Here is a 15,263-nt window from a genome sequence, read left to right as displayed (position 1 = left end):
CTCCCATTTATGAAAGAGGATGTGCAGTACTTCTTTTTCTGTGCCTGGCTTATTTCACGTAACATAATTTTGTCCAAGTTCGTCCAAGTTGCTGTGAATGGCAGCATTTTATCCTTTTTTTATGGCTGAGTAGTATTCCATTGTGCATATATACCACATTTTCCTTATCCAGTCACCTGTTGATAAACATTTAGGTTGGTTCCATATCTTGGCTATTGTAAATCGAGTTGTGATAAACATGGGAGTAAAGTTATCCCTTCAAAATGATGATTTCCGATCTTTTGGGAATATACTCAGAAGTGGGATTGCTGGATCATATGGTAATTCTATCTGTAGTTGTTTGAGAAAACTCAATACTTGTTCCATAATGGCTGTACTAATTTACAGTTCCACGAAAAATGTAGAGCCTTTGTCTCCACATCCTTGCCAGAATTTGTTCTTCTTCTTCTTCTTTTTTTTTTTTTTTTTTAATAACCAGTCTAACTGGGGTGAGATGATATCTCAAGGTAGTCTTAATTTGAATTTCCCTGATGATTAGTGATGTGGAGCATTTTTTAAAGTACCTGTTGGCCATTTGGACATCTTCCTTTGAGAAATGTCTATTCAGCATCTTTGCCCATTTTTAAATCAGGTTATCTATTGTTTTACTATCCAACTGTTTGAGTTCCTTTTATATTCTGGATATTATTCCATTGTAAGATGCCTAGTTTAGGAATATTTCTCCTATTCTGCAGGTTGTCTGTTCACTCTGTTGATTGTTTTCTATGGTGTGCTTTTTAGTTTGATATAATCCCATTTGTTTATTTTTCCTTTTTTTTTTGCCTGTGCTTTGGAGTCTTATTCATTAAGTCTTTGCTCAGTCCTACATCTGGAAGTGTTTCCCCTATGTTTTCTTCAAGGAGTTTTATAGTTTCCAGTCCTATGTCTAATTATTTAATCCATTTTGAGTTGATTTTGGTAAGAGATTGATTTTGGTGAGAGGAAACATGAAGAAAAACAATAAATATCAGAGCAGAACTAAATGAAATAAATATCACAAAAATGATACAAAGGATCAATGGAACAAAAAGTTCTTTGTTGAGAAGACAAACAAAACTGACAAAGCATTAGATAGACTATATAAGAAAAAAAGAGAGATGAACTAAATAACAAAAATCGTATTCAAAAAGAGACGTTACAACTGATTCTAGAAAAATACAAAGAATTATTAGAGACTAATATGAACAACTATATGCCAACAAATTTGAAAACCTGGAAGAAATAGATTAATTTCTGGACACTACCAAGACTGAACCAAGAAGAAATAGAAAACCTGAAAATAACAGAGATTTATTTTCTCACAGGTCGGGAGGTTAGGAGCCTGAAATCAAGATGTTGATAGAGACATGCTTTCTCTGAAGTGCTTAGGGAAGAATTCTTCCTTGCTTTTTTCATAGCTGCTCATAATTGCTGGAGCTCTTGATATTTCTTGGCTTATGGGTGCATCACACCAATCTCTGCCTTTGTCTTCACGTGACATTTTTCTCTCTATGGGTCCATATCCAGATTTCTTCTTCCTTATGAGGACAACAATCCCTGGATTAATGTCCACCCTATTTCAGTATGACCTCATCTTAACTTGATTACATCTACAATGATATTTCCAAATAAGGTCACATTTACTTGTAGCTACACCAGGGCTTGAACATACTTTTGAGAGGACACAATTCAACCCCTAAAAGAGACCCATGGTAGAGGCAGGAGGACCAGCTAGGAGGGTATTTTAGCAATTCAGGTGGAAGATTGCCCCAGCTGAAAGTGGCAAAAACTATTGGATTTTGGTTACAGTCTTTATGCCTTCTTTGTGGGAAGAAAAATGATTTTTTTTTTCCTTTCAGTCACAAATTTCTGTATCATTCTTCATGTATGACTAAGATGAGACGTGAAAACACTGGTGAAAAGTTGGAACATGATATTCCCAGAAGGACTAATAAGGCAGAAGCCACTGGAGAACCAGACAGTTCTATAATGGTATTGAGGGATGTAAAGGTGTAAAAGAAGAAGAGGGTGTGTATGTGTGTGTGTGGCGGGGGTGCGGGTGTGGGGGTGTTTGTGTGTATGTGTGTTTGTCTGTCTGAATAAGGCAGGATAAGAGAGGAGTCAGGAAAGTGCCAAATTATCTTGAAAAATGTAATAAAAATAATTACTTTCAAACACCAACATTTTGGACAGGAGAATTGGTTAATGAATTTCCCCTTCAAATATGGAGTAAGGCTATTAATTAGTTGTTCATCTGAATAAAGAAAATAAGCCTATTCTAAGAAATGAAAGTCCGGTTGTTTTACTCTCAAAAAATTGTCAAGATACCATCAGGCAATGTATTTAACTATATTTCTAAAACAGTACTAATTAAATATATTTATAACTTAATAAGAGATAGTGAAGAGTATTTTTAAATAGAACAAAAGAAGACTCATGAAATATTTTTTATCTTCTTTGATCTTAGATAAAAGTAAACTGGATTTTAAAACTATAACCTTAAAGAATTTTAACCCTAGAAGAACGAATTATTTAATGAACTCTTTTCTAGAAATTAAGCATAGTAATTATTTATGTACCTTAATAACCTTCCATCATCTTTATTATCATGCATATTTTTCAGAGAATTCCAGATTTAATAAAAAATCAATTAATTATTGTAAGTGCACAACATTTATTGCCAACATTTAGTGTGTCTTAAAATGTATTTTGTATTTCATATTCATGACTGACACTTCTTTTGAGCAGAGCAATTTACTCTCAAAAAGGGAATAATTTTAGCAGAATTTATTACTAAAATGGATGCCAACACAGTTGGCACAAACTTCAGAGTAACTAACTACCCGGCATGACGTAGTGAAATAAACGAATCAGCAATCAAAGTGTAATGCCAATAATGATGACTTCTGAATTTTACAGATTCCTGAATTTGGAAAACTATTTTGTTATTCCTCACAATACAGCTTCAGTGTCCATAGGTATGCTGCTCAAATCAATTTTTCAGTGTTAGAAAAATGATTTATAGCTTTTGAAAGCAAGATTAATAATCTGAAAAACAAAAACGTAAATAATAAGACAGTACAATACAGTAGCTTTTAAGTGGAATTTCAAAGTTTTCTTATGCTTTCAAAATGTTCTAGTGGGATTAAAATGTAACTTTGTAGCTCTGGTTTTATTTCCTTATTATTTTTCAATATAAAGTAATTTTTACAGAAATGTTTTAGAGGTTATTGCATGGTTGCTATAGTTTTTATTAATTAACCAGAGTGCAACTTTCAGATCATAGTACCCTTACATAGCCGCTTAGGATTTTTGCATTTAAACTGTCTCATACACTTTTTTTATTTTTAAATTTAATTGTACATATTTGTGGGGTACAGTCTATTGTTCCAATACATGCATATACTGTACAATGATTTACTTAGGGTAGATAGCATATCGATCCCCTGAACACTGATCTTTTCTTTATGGTGATTACAGTCAAGAACATAGCCACACCTATTCAATTGCATATTGTCTGTGACTAATTTCCTTTACAATGTCACGTATGGCCCACAAAGGCTAAAAATATTTATCTGGTCCTTTCATAAATTTTGTCAACCCCTGTTATAGATGCTGCTGCTGCAAGTGTAAATTTGAACAGCTACTAAATATTAATGACATATTATTTATTCTTAAATTTGATAAGTATAATAATTTTAAGAGGTCCTATTCTTGTCCCCCTTTAACGGATGGGGAAATTGATGTTGAATATTTAGAGAAACTCCCAATGCTTAAGTATTTGAGTCAAAAATCACCCTTTTATTTCAGACTTCCATCTATTTAATTTCCCAGCACATTGTCATTTTTCTCTCTGTTAGTGCAATAAGATGTCAAGAAATTCTCTCCTTCTTGGTTAGAATTATTCCTAGGTATTTTATGTTTGGGGTAGCTATTGTAAACAGGATTGCTTTTTCAATTTCTTTTTCTGCTAGTTCATTGTTGGTGTATAGAAATGCTACTAACTTTTTTATATTGATTTTCTGTCCTGCAACTTTACTAAGTTTATCAGCTCTACAAGTTTTTCTGTGGAGTCTTTAGGTTTTTCTATGTATAAAATCATGTCATCTGCAAAAAGAGACAATCTGACTTCTTTGTTTCCAGTCTGGATGCCCTTCGTTCCTTAATCTTGCCTAATTTCTCTGGCTAGAACTTCCAGCACTGTATTAAATAGGAGTGGGGAGAGTAGGCATGTTCTTGCTCCTGTTCTTAGAGAAAAATATATTTTTTTTAAACTTTTACCTGTTCAGAATGATGTTAGCTGTGTGTTTGTTTTATATGCCTTTTATTGTGTTGGGATACTTTACTTCTATGCATAATTTGTTGAGAGTTTTTATTATAAAGGAAGGTTGAATTTTATCAAATATTTTTCTAGGTTTATTAAGAGGATCTTATGGTTTTTATCTTTCATTTTGTTGTTGTGGCATACCACATTTATCTTTGTTTTGTATATGCTGAACTATCCTTTCATCCCTGGGATAAATCCCACTTGATCATGGTCTTTAATATTTTTGATACGCTGCTGGATTCTGTTTGCTAGCATCTTATTGGGGACTTTTGCATCTCAGGTCATCAAGGATATTGGCCTGCATTTTTCTTTCTTTTGTTGTATCTTGTCTGGTTTTGGTATCTGGGTGATGCTGGTCTCATATAATGAGTTTTGGAGAATACCCTCTGCTTCAATTTTTTGGAATAGTTTGAGAAGGATTGATATTAAATCTTCTTTACACGTTTGCTAGAATTCAGCAGTGACGCCATCCAGTTCTGAGCTTTTCTTTGTTGGGATGCCGTTGATTAATTAATCAATCTTGTTACTCATTATTGGTCTGTTCAGGTTTTCTATTTCTTCTCGGTTCAGTCTCAGTAGGTTCTGTTTGCCCAGAAATTTATCCATTTCCGAATTTGTTGGTGTATAGTTGTTTGTAATAGTCTCTAATGATTTTTTGTGTGTGTTTCTATGGATTTAGTAGTAATATCTCCTTTTTTATTTCCAATTTTTTATATTTGGATATTTACTCCTTTTTTCAGTTAGTCTGGCTAAAGGCTTGTCAATTTTTGTTTATCTTCTCAAAAAAGCCAACTTTTTGTTTCATTGATCTTTCATATCATTTTTTTTTTTTTTTTGGTCTTTACTTCATTTAGTTTTTCTTTTAAATATTTCTTTACATCTACTAATTCTGGCTTTGTAATATGCTTGCTTTTCTAGTTCCTTGAGGTATAAAGCTAAGTTGTTTACCTGGGATCCTTCAACTTTTTTAAGGTATGTAATTATTGCTATAATCTTTCCTCTTGATACTACTCTTGCAGTATTGCATAGACTCTTGTAAGTTGTGCTTGTATTTTCATTTGTTTCAAGGAATTTTTTGATTTCCTGCTTTATTTCTTCTTTGACTCATTGATCATTCAGGAGCATGTTGCTTAATTTCCATGTGTTTGTATAGTTTCCAAGTTTGTTTGTCATTACTTTCTAGTTTTATTCCATTGTGGTCTGAAGATATATTTGATATGATTTCAATCTTTTAAAATTTGTTGAGACTTGATTTGTGGTCTAACATGTAATCTATCTGAGACAATGATCCATATCCTGATGAGAAAATGGTACATTCTGCAGTTGTTGGATGAAATGTGTAAATGTCTGTCAAGTCCATTCGGTCTAATATGCTATTAAAATTCAATATTTCTCTACATTTTTTTTTCTAGGTGATCTATCCAATTTTGAAAGAGGTGTGTTAAAATCTAACCAAGGAGGTGAAAGATTTCTACCATGAAAACTACAGAACACTGGTGAAAGAAATTAAAGAGGACCCAACAAAATGGAAAGGCATTCCATGCTCATGAATCGGTAGATTAATGTTGTGAAAATGCCCATACATACTACCAAAAGTGATCTACAGATTTAACAGAATCCCTATCAAACTACCAATGACAGGGGCTGGTCAGTTGGCTCCACTTGTTAGAGCACAGCCATGTAATCCCAAGGTCAATTGTTTGGATCCTCATACTGGCCAGCTGCAAAAAGAAAAAAAAAAATTAAAAGAAAAGAAAAAAAAAGAAAGGAAAAGAAAAAAAAATTGCCAAATCGCCAATGACATTCATCAGAAAAAAGAAAAGCCAAATTAAAATTCATATGGGAAAATAAAGACCTTGAATAGCCAAAACAATCTTGAGGAAAAACTGTAAAGTGGGAAACTGTAAAGTGTAACAGTCACTACCTGACTTCAAATTATACTACAAAGCTATAGTAAAATAATGGCATGTTACTGGCATAAAAACAGACAATTGGGGACCAGCCCCATGGCGCACTTGGGAGAGTGCAGCGCTGGGAGCGCAGCGCCGCTCCCGCCGCAGGTTCGGATCCTATATAGGAATGGCCCGTGCACTCACTGGCTGAGCGCAGTGCGGGTGACACCACACCAAGGATTGAAATCCCCTTACCGGTCACGAAAAAGACAAAAAAAAACCAGACACTTGGGTTAATGGAACAGCCTGGAAAGTCCAGAAATAAACCCACTTACTTACCAATTAGTCTTCAATAAAGACTCTAAAAAAATAAACTGGGGAAAAGACAGCCTCTTTAATAAATCATGCTGGGAAAACTGGATATCCATTCACAGATGAATGAAACTAGACCCCTATCTCTCACCATATACAAAAATCAACTCAAAATGGATTAAAGATTTTTAGGAAGACCTGAAAGTATAAAATTTCTAGAAGAAAACACAGGACTTAGGACTAGTGAAAGATTTTATAAATATAAACTCAAAAGCACAAGAAACAAAGTAAAAATAAACAAATGAGATTCATCAAACTAAAAGCCTTCTGGGTAGCAAAGAAAATCATCAATGGAGCAAAAAGAAACCTACAGAATGGGAGAAAATATTTGCAAACTATCCAACAAGGGAATAATTTCCAGAATAAACAAGGAATTTAAAAAACTCAATAGTTAAAAAAACAAACAACCCAATAAAAAATGGGCAAGAGAGCTCAATAGACATTTCTTAAAAGAAGACATGCAAATGGCCAAAGGGTATATGAAAAAATGTTCAGCATCACTGAGCATCAAGGAAATGCGAATTAAAGCCACACTGAGACATCATCTCACCCCAGTTAGACTGGCTATTATCAAAAACACAGAATAACAAATGCTGGTGAGGATATGGAAGAAGGGGAACACATATATTCCTGGTGGGATTGTAAATTAATATAGCCAATATGGAAAACAGTAAGGAGGTTCCTCAAATAACTGCAGATAGAACTACTATATGACTCAGCAATTCCACTAGTGGTACATACCCAAAGGAATAGAAAGCATTATGCCAAAGGAATATACCTACACCCCCATGTTCATTGCAGCTCTGTTCACCATAGCCAAGATATGGAACCAATCTAAATGTTCATCTACAGATGAATGGAAAGGTGGTACATATATACAGTGGAATACTACTCAGCCATAAACAGAATGAAATTCTGCCATTCACAGCAACATGGATGAGCTTGAAGAAAATTATGTAAAGTGAAATAAGCCAGGCACAGGAAGAGAAATACTGCATGCTCTCACTCATATGTGGGAACTGAAAAACAAGCACAGAAGCAAAGAAAAGCAATAATAATAAGTTGAACTATTAAAAGGAGAGAGATGAACTATGGTTACTAGAGGCAAGAAAGGGGAGAGACGAAGGATAGTGAAAGGCTGATTAATGGACACAAAATTAAAGTGAGATAGGAAAAATAAGTCCTATTGGTGTACAGTTTTCCCAGAAACCTATAATCAGTAGTGTTTCACTACATGTTACAAAACGACTAGAAGAGAGATCAAATGTGCTCATCACAAAGAAATGATTAAGTTTTGCAGTGATGAATATGCTAACTACCCTGACTAGATTAACACACACTGTATATGTGCATTCAAATACAGCTCTGTACCCCATTAATAATCATTCAATATTTTCAATTTTTAAAATAATATGTACACTCAGATATTAATTGGGTAACTCCAGTATTGTGCATAATGAGTAACAGAATTCTTGAAATCTGTATTTTGTGTGCTTTGTTTAAATACCTATAGAAATTTGCCTCCTTAACACTGAAAGATGCTATGAAGTTTCACCTATAAATCCAAGTACTTTAATACTAATAGAGACTAATACTGAAAATGGCTAATAAATCCTGAGCTATTTTAAAAAGGAAAATGAGGCAAAGAGGTTTCCATCTAAAAGACTGAATGCCCACCCCCCAGCACTGACAACCTCACTGAGGCTTAATCCCCATTGTTAACTGTTGAGGGTGGGAAATCTTATTATGGTAATTGAAAGGTGGGGCCTTCGGGGGTGATTTGATTGCAGGACCACGCTGTAGTGAATGAATTAATAGTGGTGGTCAGGGGCATGGTTCTGAGGGCTTTAAAAGGACAGTGCATAAGGAGCTATCTCACTCTCTCTGCATTGCCATTTTCTGCAATGTGAGACCTCTGGGTCACTGTCACCACCACCAAGATCCTCACCAGACCTGTCCCCTAGACTTTGGACTTCTAAGCTTCAGAAACTCTAAGCAATACATTTTGTCTTCTTTATTTATCCCCCAGTTCCAAATATTTTGTTCTAAGCAACAGAAACGGACTAATACAGAAGAGTAAAAAATGCACATGGTGAATGGAGGAATTTGAACCTGGATATTTTAGCCAAATGAGATACTTCATGTGCAATGGGAGTTTTTCTGGAACTAGAACAACCAACCCAGGTAAATTTTAACAAACTTGAAGGAACTGCAAGTTTATTTAGAATAATATGTTTAATTATTTGTAACTATAGCTTAGTTAACTTAATGCAAGTATATAATGCATGATACAGAATCATGACAAGTATTTGTAAGGAAGACCACATATGCCAAAGCTATAGTTGTTGTTTTGTTGTTATGAATTTATTTGAAAAATATTAAGAAATGCATGTTTTAGAATTATTAAATTCTTAATAGCCTTCAAAAAAAGAGAAAGAAACGCTGTCCTAAAATCCTTCAAAGGTTTAAATAAATGTTTATTCTTTATGTTATGTATTTCCTTTTTAATAGGGAGTAGTGTGCAGGTGTAAAAATTTTTGCTAAAGAAGAAATGTGATTGTAAACTTCAGGCATTTAGACCATAGTGAGAGGAATTTTAGGTGGTGGAGGGAAGTAATTGTTGCCTTAGAAGTCATGCAATAAAGGTATCAGCCACTTTACATATTCAAAAGAACAAGTTTTCTATCAGAACTGGGATTTTATAGTGCCTCTCTTAGAAAAAATTACACGTGTTTATAGTGTATGAAATAATGTCTTTAATTAATTTATTTATTTAAGCCTATCTATAATTTTTTTTTCAATGTGATTGAATTTAATTTTGAGTAAATCTAAGGACAAAAGGTAAGAGAAGATATTGCAAGCAAAAATGCTACTTCTGGCTGACTCTCTTGCTTGTTTAAAAATCATTAGATAGTTTTTCAAGGGATACAAACATATTGAAACAAAACAAAATGAACATTCATTCAGTCTGAAAATAATCAGCTAATAAATGTTTCTAGAATAGTTTCAGATATACAGCAATAATAATAGGTCCATCCAGCGTAAGAAATCAACTTCGAATTAAGCCACTTTTTTTTTCTACTTATACATAAAATGGTCCCTAATCCACTTTCTACAAGAGCACTGTTGTTTCAGAGGCTTGGCCTTTCCTACCATTGTTACCACTCCTGGGATCACCTTGCCCAGGGCATCAGAGGTCACTGGAGGCTCACAGTGGAGGCACACTGACTGGAAAGTGGAAACCCCTCTGGGCGTCCAGCACCTGCCACCATGTAGGAGCTGTAGAGCAAGCGGGATACCCTGGTACTGAGGGGGAAGCACATCAGGCCCTCATGCAAAGTATTCTTTGCTGTGGATCCCAACAAAATAGTGTGATCCCAGAGGCAGTAGTTGTGTGATGAGAAAGGTGAACAGTACTTGGACTACATCAACAAAGTTGCCCATGTGGGACACTGCCATCCAGAAGTGGTCAAAGCTGCCTTGACCTAGATGGAACTGTTAAATACAAATTCTTGATTCTTCCATGACAACATTGTTGAGTATGCCAAGTGTCTTTCAGCAACCCTGCCGAGAAAACTCTCTGCTGTTACAGATTTAGAATCTGAAGCCAATGACTTAGTTTTATACCTGGCTTGACAGTTCATAGGCCACCAAGACATGATCACGTGGTCACCTATCATCTTCAATTGAGATCAGTCCATATAAATTTTGGAAGGGCAAGGATGTCAAGAAAGAATTTGTATGCATGTCACCAAGTCCGGATACTTACAGAGGAAAATGTAGAGAAAACCATGCAGACACAGCCAGTGCTAATGCAGATCAAGTGAAGAATATTACTGAGGAAGCTTATTAGCAGTGGCAGGAAGATTGCTGCCTTTACTGCTGAAGCCATGCAAAATTGCAGCAGCAAATACTTCCTCTTGCAACTACTTTCAGAAAGTGGCAAAATATGCACATGGAGCTGGGGGTGTGTTTATAGCTGATGAAGTTCATGAGTATGCCAAGTTGGGAAACATTTCTGGAGCTTCCATATTCATGGCAAAGACTTTGTTACAGATATCATCACAATGAGAAAAACAGTGGGCAATGACCACCCGATGGCATGTGTGGTAACAACCCCAAAATTTGCAGAAGCCTTTAGGGTCCCTGAAATGGAGTATTTCAATACATATGGAGGAAATACAGTGTCTTGTGCTGTTGATTTGGCTATGGATATAACTGAAAATGAAGACCTTTAAGGAAATGCAACAGAAGTAAGGAATTAACTTACTGAATTACTAAATGGAAGGCTAAACACGCTTTGATAGGAGATATTTGGCACTTAATGAAGGACCATGAGAAAAGGACCCCTGTCACAGCAGAAGCCCAGCACAACATCTACAAGATGAAAGAAAAACAAGTGCTGCTTGGTTCCCATGGACCTCATAAAAATGTGCTTAATATAAGACTACCTATGTGCTTCACTGAAGAACATGCAAAGTTTATAGTGGACCATCCTGATGGGATTCTAACAGTTTTAGAAGAAGGCATGGGGGCCCAGATTGAAAGTGTGATCTCGGAGAATACTCCATGCAAAACAAATATGCCCAAAGAATCACACTTGGAAGTGCTCAGCGACAACACCACTGACTCCAATGAAAATCCCAGCAGAAAGAGAAATGGAGTGTGCAGAGATAAACATTCACTGCTCAGCCAGAGGCTCAAGACATGAAAGATTAGCATTTGAAACCAATGTCCACAGTTATAGAGAATGAGTGGGTATATCTCATCTGTAAATAGCTCTGTTTTACCCTCTAAAGGTAGAGTTTTCACTCAGTTTAGATTTGTAAAAAAAAAAAAAAAAAGGCAAATGAGTAATAAGAATAAACTAAGAGATAGTCAAATGTCAAGATTATTAGTTGAGCCCTTACCCTGTTAATTCCTTACTTGAGATTTCTGAAGGTATTTAATTTATTCTATTAATTTTGAGCTTCCAATTCAGATTTAAGTTGGCAGTTTTACTTCTCATGTTTTTATGTCTGAAATTAGAGAAGAAAGTATAAAAGATTCCTTCACTTTGGAGACTTAGTGCCCTAAAGTATGAATTCTATAATAATTTAATATGTAAAAGTATATTCATGGATAGTAATAAAATAAAGGAGGATGTAAACCAAAAAAATAAAGAATACTATTATTTACAATTTATTGTACTTTTATCACCAACCAATTCTCTTAGTTCCAGTCTGCCTGATGTCAATAAATATTATAGAAATCTCTTCCATACCTGTATTATAGCAGGCATTGTGCCAAACTTATTTTCTAACCACCATGAGTTTTTAAGAAAATTTATTGCAGTAGATACCCAAGCAAAATATGTCATGGGGTGTCCCTAGTAGCATTAAGCATATTAGGAATGAAAGACAGATAAGTATTGTGGAGCTCTGTTTCTTAACTGATTGGGTTTTTTAAAAGATCAATTATTGCCACAGTGGGTATCAACCAATATCGAGTTTATGTATATCTACATAGGGTTGACTGTGTTTCCACACTGTCAAAGATACAAAAAACTGTTAGTGACTTTTGTCTAACTCAGGGTGCTTTGCAAAAACAGGTTAGTACTGAATGAATATCACACTTTGCTCAAAAATCATGTGCAAAAGAAGCTAGTCCTATTTAAAAATAGTGTTCTGTTGTCACAGGGTTGAAGTTGGTGCAAAATATAGAAAAAGTCACTTTATTTTCATGTAGTATTCAAAAATTTTTGTCCAAGAAAATATGTGAATAGTTTATTAAGCTATAGGTTCCAGCACCATATGTCAAGATTAGGCCATGAATCTACATTCTAAGCAAGCATCCCAGGGGATTCTGAGGTAGAACATTCATGGAAAAAAATTGGGACAAATTGGTATGAAATTGGATAAATAGCTTTCAGATAACACGTTTTTATATCAGTCATTGATGTATCTTCTGAGTTAAATATATGACTCTTCTCAGAAAAACAGACATCTAAGTATACTGTGAACACGTTGTCTATTAATAGACTTCTCTGAAGACCTTTGATGGATACCAAATTAAGAACATCTAGGTTTAGAATAACTACTAATATAGTGGTGGTAGATTTGTGACTCTTTTCTACTGTAAGCTGTATCATATGCATTTTAGAATCCTTTCATTAAAAACATGGAGCTACTGAGCTTTGATGAAATAATGGTGTTTGTACTAGTCCATTTCTGTTGCTTATAACAAAATACACGGAACTGGGTAATTTATATGAAAACAAAACTGATTTGCTTACAGTTTCCAAAGCTGGGAAGCCCAAAGTCCAAGGAACACATCTGGTGGTGGCGACAGTGACCCAGAGTCTCACATTGCAGATGGTGGAAACAGAGACAGCCTAACCTCCTCATTCACTCTACTTTTAAAGCCCTCAGAACCACGCCTCTCACCACCATTATTAACACATTTACTATGGCATGGTCCTAGATTCTAATTACCTCTTCAAGGCCTCACCTTTCAATTACCATAAAAGGATTTCTTACCCTCAACAGTTGCAGTGGAGATTAAGTCTCAGTGAGGGTGGGTGTGGGGCATCCAATCTACAACAGTGGTAAAGTGTGAGTGTGCTCATAGCAGTAAGGGGGAAAAGGAAGTTCATTTGAATTCTGGGAATTGTCTTAGAGGCAATTCTCATTAACATTAAAACTGGAAGGTCATTTAAGATTTAGACCAATTCTATGCTCAAGAACTATGGTAAAATTCTTGAATCTGCTCTCCAGTTTTTCCATTAGTGCATATAGCTACTCTGTATTTCTGCCTTCTCTCTCTCTCTCTCATCTCTCATCTCTCTCTCTCTGTCTCCAGCCCTCCCCACCCCCAATCAGGTTCTTTTTATGTTTCCTATCATATGTTCTTGAAAAATAAATGCATTATAATTTATTTTTATTAATGTGAACACAATATTTTGCATCAAACTAATTCATGGGTCAAAGATTAGTCTAGAATTGCCACTTTGCAAATATCCTAGAATCATGCCAACAGTAGAGGTAATCAGATAAACAACACCAATCCCATCAGTTGTGTCCTGGATGTAGACAATTCAAACATACATATTCCTTTACATTATAGAGCCTGTCCCTTGGGGTAGAGCAACTTCTCTTAGAAAAGAAGAAACCAGAGTATATTCAATGTGATTAAACTTTTCAAGAAATCTTAGAAAATAAATCAAATTCACTGAAGTTGGTTACCCTATCAGTAAATTATGAAAGTAGAGTAGATTTTTTTCTATGTTTCCTTATGCTTTAATATTCACTATAACACATACAAATAACTTTGTCAGCAAACATGTAAGAGAACTCTAACTCTATGTATATTATAATGATTTTACTATGTAAGAAATATAAAAATGTAGCTAGCCGGACCATAGAAACTATGAAAAGTAAAATGGTATTCCTAAACATATTGTAATCAATGCATAACCATTGCAAAAATAGAATCTAAATAAGCCATAATTAGAAATTTTGTAAATAGTAAACATATATACTTTTTTCACATATGCACACATGTATATAATATATATTAATAGGCAAACATATGTTTGTATAATAATTGTATAAATAGTAACTTTCTTCTAATTTTTTATTGTATGTGCAAACTCTAAGAGGAGTTATAAAATTAGTTGAATTTATTGGCATTCTCATATTTTTTATTCCAATCTCTCAACTACAGTAGAAATAATAAACATTTTTTAACTTTCTCATGCTAGAGAGTAGATTTCACTGTATATTACAGTTATGCTGAGGAAGAAATACAAGCTAATGTTTACAAATTTCACTAAAAAAACAAAACAAATTAATTTTAAAATTTGTGCATTTCACAAAAAATTTACATTAAAAAAAATATAGTTCCAAATGGTAGTTCTCAGTCTCTACTAAGCATAAGAATCAGATGGAGAATTTGTTAAAAGAATTTTCTGACTCGCCCCCAGATATTCAGGCTCAGTATATCAAGGGGACCCATAAATCTTCATTACTAACATGTTCACAGTTGGTACTGAGGCTACTGGTCTGAGAAACACACTTTAAAAATCACTGTTTTAAAATTCCAAATGTTCTTTTAAGATATTGAGCATATATCAGAGGTGAAATGGTGATTAAAGAAAAAGAAAGAAAGAAAGGATTAAACATCATTTGGCTATTTTTTTTTTTCAAATTAAAAGCAAAATGAAAATGCATTATTGTTAGTACCCATGAAAATAGAAGATTCTAATTCAAAATTAGAAAAAATAAATAAAAAGAATGAATCACGACTATATTTTATCAGCTCTACCCATAATGTAGTTAGTGGCTTTGATTAAATCACTAAAATTTCTATGAATTCAGTCTCTCCCTATTTCAAAATTTGGCCAGGAGTGGCTCTCTATAAAAAAATACAATATTGTAAAGACAAGTAAATAACTCTTTGGAAAATTATTTTAACTAAAACTAATCCTAGATATGTGATTTGGCACAGATATAATATTAAATAAGAATATTTTAACAAACTGTCTGACTCTAAAAACCATCATTGAGCTTTATTTATGCATGAATTATATAGGATTATGTTACAGAATTAGAGTTAATGCTTTATTCTCCAATTTTCATGTTTAAATTGAAAAACTTTGTCAATCTGCTTAACTC

At 34.2% G+C, this 15,263-nt stretch overlaps 1 pseudogene; it reads left to right on the top strand.

Moving 5' to 3' along the window:
• The first annotated feature begins 9,879 nt into the window (after positions 1 to 9,879).
• On the top strand, positions 9,880 to 11,320 carry LOC103594539 (annotated as a pseudogene).
• Positions 11,321 to 15,263: the final 3,943 nt, after the last annotated feature.

This window comes from Galeopterus variegatus, unplaced genomic scaffold, assembly GCF_000696425.1.
Source record: "Galeopterus variegatus unplaced genomic scaffold, G_variegatus-3.0.2 Scaffold1575, whole genome shotgun sequence".
NCBI lineage: Eukaryota > Metazoa > Chordata > Mammalia > Dermoptera > Cynocephalidae > Galeopterus > Galeopterus variegatus.
The sequence above is the reverse complement of the archived record's forward strand: the minus strand, read 5'-3'. Positions and strand labels throughout refer to the sequence as shown.